At 46.9% G+C, this 15,839-nt stretch overlaps 1 pseudogene; it reads left to right on the forward strand.

The window, feature by feature from the left end:
- The first annotated feature begins 1,309 nt into the window (after window positions 1-1,309).
- Window positions 1,310-3,233, forward strand: LOC141583410 (cobalamin trafficking protein CblD pseudogene; annotated as a pseudogene).
- Window positions 3,234-15,839: the final 12,606 nt, after the last annotated feature.

Here is a 15,839-nt window from a genome sequence, read left to right on the forward strand (position 1 = left end):
GCGGGGTCGGGCTGTGCGGAGCGCGGGGTCCGAGTCCTCCCGGCCTGCGGCGCCCCGTCCGCGCGCGGCACACGCGGGGTCCGAGCGCTCCCCGCCCGCGGCGCCGCCTCCCCCGCGCCCGCCCCGCCCCAGCCCGGGCTCCCGCCGGGCCGGCCGTTCCGCGCCGTCCAGGCTGCTCGGCCGCGCGGACTCGGCCCCTGGGCGGCTTCGGAGCTTCACCTGGCGGCCGCGCGGGCCGTGTCGCCGCCGGGCTGGAGGGACGCCGCGGGGCTCCGCCGTCCCCGGCCGGCCTCTGGTGTCCGCGCCCGCCCCGCGGAGGCCGTTTCCGGGACGGGGAGGCTGACGGTCGCCGTCCCGAGTGCGGAGGCTCCGCGGACCGGCGGGGGGGACTCGGCCTTGTCCCGGGCCCTTCTCACCCTGAGCTGTCCCGTGTGCGACATAGAAGCGCCATCTTTCCCCTTTTCGTGACTTGGACGCTTTGGAGGATCAAGTGAGCGTAAGTGATGAAAAGTTCCCTGTTAAACCCTCAAGTTGAGCTGTGAGTTAATCACTCTGCACATGTCAGGGGTTCCTGTGATTTTCTTCCATGTAGGGAGTAAAAGTCTGGAGAGACTGACTTTCACAGGAATCCAGATCTTATCCGTCCCTTCAGAACGCGGGTCGGTATTTTAAGCACCTTCCTTTACATTTGTTTTTGCATTCATTCCACATACGCACTGAAACCTTTCTTGATAAAACACCAATTTGAGGAGCTCACGGATCCCTGACTGAAGCTACAAGCTTCTTCTCTGAGACCTAAGTGTTTTTTTGAGGAAGGACGTGAATAAATAATTAAATCAGTAACAGGCAGGGGTGCTGTGGCTGCTCAGTGCGAGGCAGTGTCTGGGGGTCTCCCGCTGAAGGTGGACGGATGGTGGAGGTTGCTCTGCAGAGGGAGAAGGAAGGGACGCAGGATGGGACCCTTGGAGGCCCAGGGAGGTCTCTGAGATCCGGGGGAGGAGGGGAGAACCCTGGCAGGCTGTCTGCTGTCTTCAATGGGGATCAGCTTCCTCAGGACTGGACGAGGTCCCGGTGGACTGAGCCATCTGGTGGGCGCAGGGAACCAGTCATTCAGAGTAGGAAATTATCCCACTGCTCTAATCTGAGGCTATGACAGAAAATAAAGAGTGAACCATTATAGTTTTGGCAAATAGTGGATAGCATGCAAGAGAGATTCAGCTGCAAAGGTGAGAGTTACCACTGGATCCATGTCCACATGATTGCCATATGTCCCACCCCATACTGGCGAGCCTGTGTCCAGGGTGACATGTATTCAGCAGCCAGTGTGGCACAGGCAACCACTGTATGACATCCCCCCACTGGCCAGGATGTCCTGGCACCCCCCACATGCCTGTCTGTCTCATTCTTTTGCACCCCAAAGAAGAGAGAGGACCAACGGTTCCCCACTTAATTACACCATGTCAGAGCTTTCTGGAGGCAGGAGCATCTTCACTGGAGATACATCTTCTAGTGACAAAAACACTGAAATGCCTTCCTGAAAATTCTCAGTAAAAAGTGAGGATTCAGGCCACTATTTAACAGCAAAAGAGTCAGGTTCTGGGACAGCTGGAGGCAGTGGTGGTAACTGGAATAACTTTCCAAAGGGAAGCTGTTTTGCGAACGGTCCTTTCCAGTAGAGATGGCCAATATGCTTTCGAACAGTGCCAGACTGGCTTCCTATTGCCCAGGATTTTGCTCTTTAGTTAAAAGGGTTGTCAACTGCAAAGACTTTTCAACTGCAGGATCATCGGGTTCTGAAGAGTCTCGTGGCCTCTGCGTCTCCAGATACATGCTTTCAAACACTGTGGCCTGATGAAACTATGGGACCATTTGGACCTCAACATAGAGGTTCCAGCTTCCTTGGTTTTGATTGTCACCTCAATGAGACTGGTTCACTGAAGAAAGCCTGGTTCATAAAACTTTGCCTGATATTCTAGCAGAACCTTTATCAGGTGAAAGACAAGTTTGTGATGGCACAACGTGTGAATGAATTTTATGGTAATGAGGCACCTGTTGAACACAAAATGAACAGCAGAGAAACTTTGAAAGTGCCAGAGTAGAGTGTGCAAATACAGATATGCCCAGAATTGCTGCAAGAGATTTTGAAGCACTGCTTCCAGAAGTTGCTAATAGCAAACTAATGATTCTGACTGTAACACAAAAAACTAAGAATGATATGATTGGTTAGAGCGAAGAAGTAGCAATTGAAAGAGAAGTTCTTTTGACAGTGGTGCCAAGGAACTTTGCTATGCTCTTCAAGCTGAGGGATACTGGGCTGACTTTATTGATCCATCATCTGGTTTGACTTTTTTTGGGCCATATACAAACAACAGTCTTTTTGAGACAGATGAAGGCTACTGACATTTAGGATTCTCTGTCAATGACCTTGAATGCTGTAAAGTGATTTGTCATAGTCTCTGGGGTGTCCATGTAGTTGTGGGAAGTGTCTTCACTAATGCAACACCAGACAGCAGTATTATGAAGAAATCAAGTGGAAATTATCAGAAATGTTCATTTATTTGCTGCATTATTTGTATGTAATATTTGGGTTGAACTATAAAGACTGTGAGACTAAAGTTTTTAAAAGAGAAAGAGATGTCTTAAATCCAGAAACCATAACATCAAAGAACCAGCAATGCTCAAAAGAAGCTATAAAATTATAATCAATTTTCATCAGTGTATTCAGTGCCATGTACTCAATTCCAGTCTTGCTGAATCTTGGGTTAGCCGTGTCATGAACCCATCAGTTTCTCAACTAGACTTCTGGAAGCTTCACTGAGTTAAGTGTATGGTCTTAAAGTTATTTGAGCAATATCATCAGAAGCTTGTAACCAGAGTACCTGTCATAGTCTTTTCTCTGGGTCTCAGAGGGAGTCCTGTGTTGGAGACCAACATTCTGATCCATAGCTGATTGCAGGAGCTTTTAGGAAAGCATCAGGCATAAATAATATCTAAATGACAAAGAGCTTGAAATGACTATGACAAAAGATCTGATGAGAGTTCATTATACCACAACTGACAAGGACATTCAATTTTGTCTGTGGCAGATGACATTTAAAATAATTGAAAATATGACTCCTAACACTATACCAGCACATAGCATGGATAAGGAGGACATTGACAAATTTCCAGGAATTTTATATAATTTCTGAAAACATAACAGTTTACCAATTCAAATATAACAGAGGGAAGGTTAGATATCTCTTTTTACTTGTGTATTTTGTACAGTTTTTCTTATAAAAAAAATACAACGTACTTTCTTTGCATAACTTTTCCTGCATACTTTGCATAGAGTTTCTAGTTATTCTATTATTTCTAGTAATTTTATTGATGTATACATTATATTTTTAACACTTAGTAATCTTTTTCCAGAGTAAACTAGGAAGTAGACAATTTTAAATTGTCATATGTTAACATTCTATAGTAGATGAGAAAATGTATGAGTATACGATCTCCCAACATCTAGAGTGATGTTCCCTCATAGTATAATTTCTCAGTGTTGTGGACAAAAAAAAAAAGTTTATTAACAGGCCAAAATATCTTTATTCTCTCCATAAAAAAATAGAGGACAAAAGTATATATAAAATTGAATTAGTTACGTTCAGTAATTAATGTTTTAGTATTGTATCTTATTTATAAATGATCTAGATATTTAATGCAAATCTTTTAATTAGCTTAACTTTAAGGTTAAAAATTACCAAAAGTACTTTGGAAACTATTATTAGGCAGATTTGCTGTAAAAAATTATTATTGAAATAATGTTTTTTAAAATAAGGATAACAATTAGAATCAATTTATAAGCTTTAAGATTTTAAGTATCTAATAAGTATAATATTAGCTTATTTGAGTAGAACTCAAGAAGAATAGAAATTTATGTTTGTTTTATATTTAATAGTGATAGCTCTGAAGGCATAGTTGTTTTATTACACCAAAAATATTAAATTGGTCTTATTTAACTATGTTTTATGTAAATTGTGTTAACTTGAAAAACTTTTATATCAGTTTCTACATTTCTAGGAGTTTGGGGAATATTTATGTATAAATGCTTATTTTTTTTCCAAGTAAGTTAGAATAGAGCATTTTTAGAGGATTGTATAAATGAATTTTGCATTGCTATCTGGAGTTAAGAAAATATCACATATACATAACATACGTTAATAGGCAAAAAACACAAATAGAGATCTCATAGGTTTCATCCTAAAATTTTGGCCATGAATCAGGCATACGTATTCTCATGGTTAATTTTAGAGATCTGCTTGATTGGGTTAAGAGACACGTAACTGGTAAACCACAGTTTCAATATTTCTACTCATTTGATTACAAGTTCTCATGCATCAAAACTAATTAACAAAATGACAATTTCTAGGACTTCTATGGGAGAGTATGGAAGGTCTTTTGAACTTTGTAATACTGTCAACTGAAGAACGATGAGGTTCAGAAATTTGGAAAGGAGTGATTTCATTTTTTACATTTTTATTTATTTTTATTTTTTTGAGAAGGTGTTTCACTCTTGTTGCCGAGGCTTGAGTACAATGGTGTGATCTTGGCTCACTGCAACCTCCACCTCCTGGGTTCAAGCAGTTCTCTTTCCTCAGCCTCTCAATTATTTGGGATTACAGATGTCCATCACCAAGCCTGGCTAATTTTTTGTATTTTTAGTAGAGACAGGGTTTCACCATGTTGGCTAGGCTGGTCTCAAATTCCTGAACTCAGATGATCCACCCACTTTGGCTTCCCAAAATGCTGCAATTACAGGCATGAGCACCTGCACCCAGTGAGAGATTTACTTCCTGTAAAGAGTTGCAGCCTGCAGGGTAGTCCTTTTAATAGGCTGCGAAGCATAGACTCCATCCAGAAGCCAGAAGCAAACACTTTAAGGGAGAGATAAAGGAAACAGAAATTTATGCTAAGTGGCATGGTCAAATACAAATATTTAATAAGTTCTAGGAGGAGTCATGAATATTTATGAAAGGAGAAATGAGTGCAATCGCAGTTGAGTTTCTTACTTCCTCATGGGTCCCTTGTACAAAAAATGGCAGTGTTACCATGATGACAGGGCAAAGGGTGAAGTTTTCAGCCTTCTGACATCAAAAGGTGAAGCAGAGGACATGAAAACTTGCTCTGTGGCTCTGTGCATCCACTGTATACTGTCCAGACCCTCTCTGTCATGGGTGGTCTCTTAGCAGGCAAGAAAGGAAAGGCAGCTTCAGGCAGATGGTTGATATCAGTGGCGGAGTCTTTTGAAGGGGCTGGTTTCTCTTAAATCCTTTGGTTAGGTGTCTGTTCAGATTTGTGTGCATCTTTAATTGGGCTGCTTTACTTGGTTTTAAGATATTTTTGTGTATTGAATACAAATTCTCAGATCTGTATTTTGCAAATAGTTTCCTTCAATATGTGGCTTGTGTTTTTATTCCCTTAACAAGATCTTTTCCAGAGTATACACTTTTAATATTAAAAAAATTCACCTAATTCTTTCTTTGGTGTGTATTGACAGTTTGTGTTGTTTGTTAAAATTCATTACTGAACCCAAGAGCAGATAGCTTTTATTCTATGTTTTCTTCTGGAAATTGTATAGTTTTGCATTTGTAGTGTAAGGATGATTTTGAGTGACTATTTGTATAAGTTGCAAAGTTTTCATCTACATTCATTTTATTTCCTATGGTTTCCAATGAATCGTTCCTTCACTTAATTTGGGAAAGACACAGGATAGTGGGCTCTGTTAGAGTTGGTAGATAGCTAGACATGAACATGATGGGAAGGCTCACCTGGAGGGATCATCAAAAATTTATAAATTAGTAGCATCTCTAATGCTGGAGTGGATGGGCGCTTGTCAGTTGTGCGTAGGAGGAAGAAGAGGTACCTATGCAGAAAGAAACACCCTAGAACTCCTCTTAGGATGCCCCAATCATCATTCACTCTACAGCTAAAATGTCAGAAAATTGCTAGCTACGTGCTGATAAGAAGGACAATGGGGACTTTTTTTTTTTTTGGGACGGAGTTTTGCTCTTGTTACCCAGGCTGGAGTGCAATGGCGCGATCTCGGCTCACCGCAACCTCCGCCTCCTGGGTTCAGGCAATTCTCCTGCCTCAGCCTCCTGAGTAGCTGGGATTACAGGCACGCGCCACCACGCCCAGCTAATTTTTTGTATTCTTAGTAGAGACGGGGTTTCACCATGTTGACTGGGATGGTCTCGATCTCTTGACCCCATGATCCACCTGCCTCGGTCTCCCAAAGTACTGGGATTACAGGCCTGAGCCACCGCGCCCAGCCCGGACAATGGGGACATTTTAAGAGAAACCTGGGAAAGATTTCTCTTAAATCTTCCCCTCCGGGGTTCAAGTGATTCTCCTACCTCAGTTTATTGAGTAGCTGGGATTATAGGCACATGCCACCACAACCTGCTGATTTTTTTATTTTTAGTAGAGACAGGGTTTCTCCATGTTGGTCAGGGGGGTCCCAAACTCTTGACCTTGTGATCCACCTGCCTCAGCCTCCCAAAGTGCTGGGGTTACAGGCTCCCACACGCCTGACCCGTGTGACACTTAATGAAGTAAGGTGTGTAGGTGATGGCTGCCTGATCATCTTCCCACCACGGGGCAGGGATAGGGGCTGTGTTGTCTGGAAATTCCTCAGCTCTTTAAGCTGGTAAGGGAAGAAGAAAGAGGGAGCTCTCGGGGGACATGCGGCGAGGTTTGGTGGGGACATAGCTCACCAGATTGTATCTGGTGTTCCCATGTAACTTGTAACGGCTCTCATGGGAGGTGGCCTAGAACCTCAGGGAGTGGGGGTTGCTCACTATCACCTAGGGGTTGGGGGAAGAGAAGCTGAGGCTGTACAGAGCCATCAGGCAGGGCGGAGAAACTAGGGCCAGGTGCGGTGGCTCACACCTGTAATTCCAGCAGTTTGGGAGGCGGAGGCAGGTGGACCATTTGAGGTCAGGAGTTTGAGACCAGCTGGCCAACGTGGTGAAACCATCTCTACTAAAAATACAAAATTAGCCAGGCTTGCTAATGCATGCCTGTAATCCCGGCTACTCAGGAGGGTGATGCAGGAGAATCGCTTGAATATGGGACGCTGAGGTTGCGGCGAGCCGAGGTCATGCCACTGCACTCCAGCCTGGGCAACAAGAGCGAAACTCCGTCTCAAAAAAAAAAAAAAAAAAAAAAAACTTGCTCTGCCATTGTGGATGCAGGTGCAACCCCTGATGTGTCCCTTCTGCCCTACTGCTCCAACATCATCCACAACCCCCAGCTGTGGATTTGAAGTCCTGCAGTGCAGACAGCGTGGATTTGCAGAACTGCGAGCCTGGGGTCTGTCCTGCAGCAGGAGACACAAGAGGAGGGAGCCCTGAGTTTGAGCCAGAGGCAGGCTGTGGTGTCCCCCTGCAGGCCCTGATCTCCTTGTGTTTTGTGACACTCCCCCATATCCTCACACAAGCCATCCCCATTTTCAGCATGATTACAGATGCTCCTTGACTCACGACGGGGTCAAGTCCCCATAAATCTATTATAAATTAGTAATAGCAGCCAAATGCAGTAGCTCACATCTGTAATCCCAGTAGCTCACGTCTGACTTTGGGAGGTCAATGTGGAAAGATTGCTTGATCCCAGGAGTTCAAGATGAGCCTGGGCAACACAGAGAGATCCTGTCTCTGAAAAAAAAAAAAAAAAAAAAAGTGAAAATATACTAAGTTGAAAATGCATTCATTTATTTTTTGTTTTTTTGTTTTTTTGAGACGGAGTTTCACTCTTGTTACCCAGGCTGGAGTGCAATGGCGTGATCTTGGCTCACCGCAACCTCTGCCTCCTGGGTTCAGGCAATTCTCCTGCCTCAGCCTCCTGAGTAGATGAAATTACAGGCATGTGCCACCATACCCAGCTAATTTTTTGTATTTTTAGTATAGACGGGTTTTCACCATGTTGACCAGGATGGTCTCGATCTCTCGACCTCGTGATCCACCCACCTTGGCTGTCCAAAGTGCTGGGATTACAGGCTTGAGCCACCGTGCCTGGCCTTCATTTATTTTTGAGACAGAGTCTCACACTGTCATCCAGGCTGGAGTGTAGTGGTGCAGTCTTGGCTCACTGCAACCTCTGCCTATCAGGTTCCAGTGATTCTCCTGCCTCAGCCTCCAGAGTGGCTGGCATTACAGGCATGAGCACTGGGTAAATTTTGTATTTTTAGTAGAGATTGGGTTTCACCATGTTGGGTAGGCTGGTCGTGACCTTTTGACCTCAGGTAGTCTGCCTATATCAGTCTCCTAAAGTGCTGGGATTACAGGCATGAGCCACTGTACCTGTCCTATTTATTTTTATTTTTATTTTTGGAGGTGGAGTCTGGCTCTGTTGCCCGGGCTGCAGTGCAGTGATTCAATCTTGGCTCACTGCCTGCAACCTCTGCCTCCCGGGTTCAAGTGATTCTCCTGCCTCAGCTTACCGGGTAGCTGGGACTACAAGCACCCTACCACGCCAAGCTAATTTTTGTATTTTTAGTAGAGACGGGGTTTCACCATGTTGCCCAGGCTGGTCTTGAGCTCCTGAGCTTAGGCAGTCTGCCCACCTCAGCCTCTCAAAGTGTAGGGATTACATGTGTGAGCCACCCTACCCGGCCCGCAAATGCATGTAATACACCTACCCTACCAAGCATTGGATGTTAGCCCAGCTGACTTCAGGTTGAGAACAAACCGAGCAGTACTAAAAGGAGAACAAAACCCACTCATCCTTCCCCACCTTGGATCATGACTTTGACATTTCAGGGGTCCAGCCTCCGTGAATGTTTGTAGAAATAGATAATAAACTTGGATAAATGTACCACCTTTAAGTGTACAATTCAGTGGCATTTGGTAGCTTCACAATATTGTGCAACAATCACTACCATCTGTTTCTATACTTTCTCATCATCCCAAACAGAAATGCTGTCCTCGTGAAGCAATAGTTTACCTACTTTTAAATTTTTATTTACTTATTTATTTATTATGAGACCGAGTCTTTCTCTGTCTCCTAGGCTAGAGTACAATGGTGCAATCTCGGCTCACTGCTACTTCCACCTCCCAGGTTCTAAGCAATTCTCCTGCCTCAGCCTCTGGAGTTGAGATTACAGGTGCATGCCACCACACCCAGCTAATTTTTGTATTTTTTGTAGAGATGGGGTTTTACTGTGTTGGTCATGCTGGTCTTGAACTCCTAACCTCGTCGTGATCCAGCAACGTCAGCCTCCCAAAGTGCTGGGATTACAGGCATAAGCCAAAATTTTTTATTTTTAAGAGATGAGGTCCTGCTCTGTTACCCAGGTTGGAGTGCAGTGGCATGGTTATAGCTCACTGCAGCCTCAGTCTCCTGGGCTCAAATGATTCCTCCTGCCTCGGCCTCCCAAGTAGATGGGACTACAGGTGCACACAATTTCATGTGGCTAATTTTTATCTTTTCTATAGAGACGGGGTGTCACTATGTTCCCAGGTTGGTCTCAAACTCCTGGGTTCCAGCGATCCTCCCACCTCAGGCTTCTGAAGTACTGGGATTAAGGGCATGAGCCACTGTGCCTGGCCCTCATGCAATTTATTGAATACTATGCTAACAGTGAAAAACAGACAGATTGTATCGGTACTGGAAGCAGAGTTTCTACTGAATGTGATCATTTTTGTGCCATTGTAAAGTCAAAAAGTTGTGTGACCATCTGCACTCGGAACTACTGGTAGGCTTAGACACTTGGATTTTAGATCCAGAAACATCCAAACACCTCCTGCTGGGTGGGAGAAGGCCGTAGGGGTCAGAGCTCTCAGCTGCTAGCGAGAGAAGCTCACTCAGGCTGAGTTTAAAAACTGAGGCCGGGCACTGTGGCTTATGCCTGTAATCCCAGCACTTTGGGAGGTCGAGGTGGGTGGATCACCTGAGGTCAGGAGTTTGAGACCAGCCTGACCAACATGATGAAACCCTATCTTACTAAAAATACAAAACAGCCCGGCATGGTGGCACGTGTCTGTAGTCCCAGCTACTTGGGAGGCTGAGGCAGGAAAATTGCTCCAACATGGGAGGCAGAGGTTGCAATGAGCTGAGATCATGCCATTGCACTTCAGCCTGGGTGACAGAGCAAAACTCCATCTCAAGAAAAAAACAAAAGAAAGAAAAGAAAATGAATTTGTGGGCAGCTGAGAAGAATCGAGGAGACACAGAGATTAAAGATGACAGGCAGCCAGCTGGACAGCCACAGCCTCATCAAGCCCAAACATGCAGAAGCTGGCCTAAGGGGGTGACAAAGAAATGGCCGGGCATGGTGGCTCATGCCTTTAATTCCAACGTTTTAGGAGGCCTAGGATAGCAGATCACTTGAGACCAGGAGTTCAAGACCAGCCTGACCAATATGGTGAAACCGTTTCCACTAAAAATACAAAATTAGCCAGGCATGGTTGCAGGTGCCTGTAACTCCAGCTACTTGGGGGCTGAGGCAGGAGAGCTGCTTGAGCCTGGGAGGTGGAGGTTGCAGTGAGCTGAGATCACACCATTGGACTACAGTCTGATCAACAGAGTGACTCTTTCTCAAAAAAAAAAAAATAAGAAGAAAAGAAAAAAAATACACATAGAGACAATTTGTATGCAGAATTGTGAGTGAGTGTCTCTCCTTTTGGGGGCAATGTCAGGGGATTTCCAGGATCTGGGAGTGGGCACCGAGCATGTGGCTGAGAATCCTGGACAGCTGCAACATCCAGATGTACTTAGCAGAGGAATCCGGGATGTGCCTGACTGGGGTATCAAAAAAGCCGTCAATTCCAGCTGGCTGTGGATGTTGTTGCTATACATCCTGTATATGAATTCTCCCATCAGAAGCTCTATCTAGTTAGAAATGCAAATAAGAAAGAAAATCATGCTCCCGTTCCCCAAAGGAAAGGGCAGGGAGGCGGGAAGGTGGAAGGGAACTTCCTGGTGTTGTGGCCTGAATCTCCACTTGTGCTGCTGTCTTCCCCACTAGACTCTGTACTTCGAGAAGGGGCTGGAGATGGGCACAATGTGAGCCCCTCCCTTCTCTTCAGAAGTGTTCCGCAACCCTGACATTCACAGTAATTGCTTCTTTCTGTTCGTCTTTTTTTTGAGGCAGGTTCTTGCTCAGTCACCCAGGCTGGAGTGCAGTGGTGTGATCATGGCTCACTGCAGCCTTGACCTCTTGGGCTCAAGTGATCGTCTCCCCTCAGCCTCCTGAGTAGCCGGGACTATAGGCATGCACCACCATTCCTGGTTAATTTTAAAAAAGCTTTTTTTTTTTTTTTTTTTTTTTTTTTTCCCTGTAGACACAGGGTCTTACTATGTTGCCAGGCTGGTCCCAAACTCCTGGGCACAAGCGATCCTCCCTTCTCGGCCTCCCAAAGTGTTTGGTGTTACAGGTGTGAGCCACCACACGTGGTGTCTTTGTGTTTCTTTAGAGTAGATGTCCTAGTATGCATCTCTAGCCCATAACTGTTCCCCAGCTTTGTTATGTCTTTTAAGCCTCTTTCAATCTCCCAAGTTTGTTGGCTGGGTGAGTCCTCACACCTGTAATCCTGAAGTGATAGGATCATTTACGTTCAGAGGTTTGAAACCAACCTGGACAACACAGGGAGACTTCTGTCTCTACAAAACCTAATTTTCTTCTTTTTTTTTTTTTTTTTTTTTTTTTTTGAGATGGAGTTTCACTCGTTACCCAGGCTAGAGTGCAATGGTGCGATTTCGGCTCACCGCAACCTCCGCCTCCTGGGTTCAAGCAATTCTCCTGCCTCAGCCTCCTGAGTAGCTGGAATTACAGGCATGTGCCACCATGCCCAGCTAATTTTTTTGTGTTTTTAGTAGAGACAGGGTTTCACCATGTTGACCAGGATGGTCTCAATCTCTCGACCTCGTGATCCACCCGCCTCAGCCTCCCAAAGTGCTGGGATTACAGGCTTGAGCCACCGCACCCGGCTTCTTTTTTTTTTTAACTCTACCCAGGCTGCAGTACAGTGGTGTGATCTCACTTCACTGCAACCTTCGCCTCCTGGGTTCAAGTCATTCTTCTGTTTCATCCTCCCAAGTAGCTGAGATTACAGGCACATGGGACCATGCCCAGCTAATTTTTGTACTTTTAATAGAGCCGGGGTTTCACCATGTTGGCCTGGCTGTCCTCAAACTCCTGACCTCAGGTGATCTGCCCACCTCAGTCTCTCAAAGTGCAAAGATTGGGATCACAGGTGTGAACAACCGTGCTTGGCCAAAAACTAAAATTTTAAAAAAGACAAAATCTACAAGTTTCTCCTCTATTCCTTTTCCATTTTTTTTTTTTTTTTTTTTTTTTGAGACAGTCTTGCTCTGTCACCCAGGCCAGAGTGCAATGGCACAATCTCAGTTCACTGCAACCTCCGACTCCCAGGTTCAAGTGATTCTCTTGCTTCAGCCTCCTGAATAGCTGGTATTACAGGCATGTGCTACCACACCTGGCTAATTTTGGTATTTTTGGTAGAGATGGGGTTTCTCCATGTTGTCTGGCTGGTCTCAAACTCCTGACCTTGTGATCTGCCCACCTTGGCCTCCCAAAGTGCTGGGATTACAGGCGTGAGCCTCCTTGCCTGGCCTATCCCTTTTCTTTTCTATGGATTTTGGAAGACTCCACACTGTTGAGCCTGTAACATTTCTCAAAGTCTGGATTTCCCTGGTGCAGGTGAACCCATTTTCTGTCTTTTGTATTTGTGGCATATTTGCAGCTGGATTTATGCTCACCCCATTAGATTAGAGTTTGATCATGTTAGCAATATTCAGTGGGTGATGTGATTGATCTCTTATTGGTGATGAATACTATCCTATTGTCTCTCTTATTTTGTTAATTTTTTAAATTAGTTTTTTAGAAATAGGGGCCTCATTTTGTCACCCAGTCTGGAGTGCAGTGACTCCACCATAGATCCCTGAAGCCTCAAATTTCTGGGCTCAAGTGATCTGCACACTGCAGCCTCCTAAGTAGCTGAGACCACACACCACCACACCCAACTTTTTTTCTTTTTTGAGATGAAGTCTTGCTCTGTCGCCCAGGCTGGAGTACAGTGGCATGATCTCAGCTCATTGCAAACTCTGCCTCCCAGGTTAATGCAATTCTCCTGCCTCAGCACTCTGAGTAGGTGGAATTATAGGCATCTGCCACCACACCCAGCTAATTTTCATATTTTTAGTAGAGATGGGCTTTCACCATGTAGGTCAGGCTGGTCTGGAACTCCTGACCTCAAGTGATCTGCCTGCCACAGCAGGCAGATGTGTGCCATCACACTGCACCTGGCCAATGCCCAGCATTTTCGTTTTTTAGACTGAGTGTTGTTTTGTCACCCAGGCTGGAGTGCAGTGGCGCAATCTCGGCTCACTGCAATCTCCACCTCCTGGGTTCGAATGATTCTGCTGCCTCAGCCTCCTGAGTAGCTGGAATTACAAGCACCCACCACCAGGCCCAGCTAATTTTTGTATTTTTAGTAGAGATGGGGTTTCACCATATTGGCCAGGCTGGTCTTGAACTGACCTAGTGATCCACCCACCTCAGCCTCCCAAAGTGCTGGGATTCCAGGCGTGAGCCACCACGCCTGGTACCTAATTCCTATCCACTGGTCATGGATGGGAGCTATGGAACCTTTCCCCAGAATACATGCTGGCCCCATCAGAACTTCAGGGTTCAGTCTCCTAAGAGATGTTCCTCTGTTTGTGCTACACACCCAAATAATCCATCTCAGTCCACTGTCAGACAACTTCCAGGAATGACAGTGGCTGTAGTCTAGCTGAAGAAACACTGAAGTAGGAGTCAGCAGACCCCAGGACTCTTTTGACTCAGCCGCTGACAACTTAATGTGGCCTTGGGAAAAAAAAAAAAAGTTGGAGCGACCATGCCTGTAATCCCAGCACCTTGGGAGGTCGATGTGGGAGGATTGCTTGAGCCCAGGAGTTTGAGAGCAGCCTGGGCAACATAGCAAGACCCCATCTCTACAAAAAATTTCAAAAATTTTTCCAGGTGTGGCAGCGTCCCCCTGTAGTCCCAGCTACTCAGGAGGCTAAAGTGGGAGGATCACTTGAGTCCTGGAGGTCAAGACTGCAGTGAGCCAAGGTCATGCCACTCAAGCTTGGGCTTCAAAGTGAGACACCGTCTCAGAAAAATAAAAAAGCTGGAGGTTTTGTTTCACATTTGTAAAAGGTAAATGATATTATCTCCTTTATGGAGTTACTGTGAGGATGGAAATGCAATTATTTCTTTTCCCTCTCCTTTTAGAAACACAATGAGATAGGCATAGTGGACAGGTGAGGTGGCTCATGCCTGTAATCCCAGCACTTTGGGAGGCTGAGGCGGGTGGATCACTTGAGGTCAGGAGTTCAAGACCAGCCTGACCAACATGCAGAAACCACACCTCTACTAAAAATACAAAATTAGACAAACATGGTGGCATGTGCCTACAATCTCAGCTACTTGGGAGGCCGAGGCAGAAGAATTGCTTCAACCTGGGAAGCAGAGGTTGCAGTGAGCTGAGATTGCACTCCAGCATGGACAACGAGAAGGAAACTCCGTCTCAAAAGTAATATAATAAATAGATAGGCATAGGCCCAGTGCGTCGGTGGGATTCGAACCCCTGCACCTTGGGCGGGGGAGTCACTTGGAGAGAAAAGCTGAGTCCCAGGCTTCGGGACCTCGGGAGTCCGAAACCTGTCCTGTGGGTTATTGGGCCAGATGGGGGAAGCAGCGCCCCGAGGCCTCCCGCCAGGGTCCCAGAAACGAAGGCCGAGTGTTTGCTCTGTGGCTGAAGGGACAATGGCCTCGCGGATCTGTCACCGTGGGGGGGCGGGGGGGGCGCTCCTCCTCAGCGCGTTTCCTGGTTCTCTGGCCAAGCCCTCTGAACTCCGAAGTAGACCCCTGTTGGGGGGGCTAAGGGACAGCACGAGGTCTCCGTGGGGTGTCTGTCAGCCCTGGGTGCCATGTCCTGAGCAGCTGTGCTGTCAGGTACTTAAACATGTGTGTGGCACTTTCTGGTACCCAGGCGCTCAGCAGCATGCAGATAACCGAAACGGTTCCGTAAATGGCCTGTGACGGAGGGGCAGCCGCGTGGAGTCACCTGCTGGAGGCCGCACAGCCGGGAGGTGCCGCCGGGGCGGGGTTGGGTGTGGCTGCTGCGTGCCAGGGGTGGTGGCCAGGCCGAGGGCATCTCCATCTGGAAGCTGCGGCCCGTCACAGTGCAGACCACAGGTTCCAGACGGGGCTGTGCGGGCAGTGTGAGGGCGGGAAGGCTCCCGGGGGTCAAAGGAAGAGAAGGTGCCTGTTCCGGGGACCCCAGGGTGAGCTTTCCAGGCAGAGGCAAGCCCGGGGCCGGTTGTCATGGGGGTGTCTGAGTATCTAGCTGGAGTTACTGGGGCAGGGAGGTCGGAAACGGAGGCCAACCGGTGTGAGCCTCCGCCTGCTGAGAGCTGCGGGGAGGGGCTGGTGTTCGCTGTCAGCGGCCTGTGACCCCAGCCGTCCACTGCCAGCAATTGCAGGAGCCTCCTCCCTGGTCTCTGCCGTCACTCACAGCGGCGCCAGCCGCCCCTGCGCCCCAGCAGAAGCCGGGCTCTTACAGCGCAGCCCCCTCTGCCCCAGCGCTCGCCTCTCCAGGCACCGTCCCGGCTCTGGGCCCCTGCACTGCCCGTTCTGTTCTGCATTCCCTCCGCCTTTTCTGCCCTGTGAGGCAGACCTCTGCTGTCTTCACTGCTTTATTTTTCCAGACTCAGCCAGCATCGAATGTGTGCTGTGTCCTAGGACCCTTGCAGCTGGCATGCAGAGAGGAGTGTGAGGCTCCCTGTCCCTCCTC

The sequence above is a fragment of the Saimiri boliviensis genome, unplaced genomic scaffold (genome assembly GCF_048565385.1).
Source record: "Saimiri boliviensis isolate mSaiBol1 unplaced genomic scaffold, mSaiBol1.pri Scaffold_28, whole genome shotgun sequence".
NCBI lineage: Eukaryota > Metazoa > Chordata > Mammalia > Primates > Cebidae > Saimiri > Saimiri boliviensis.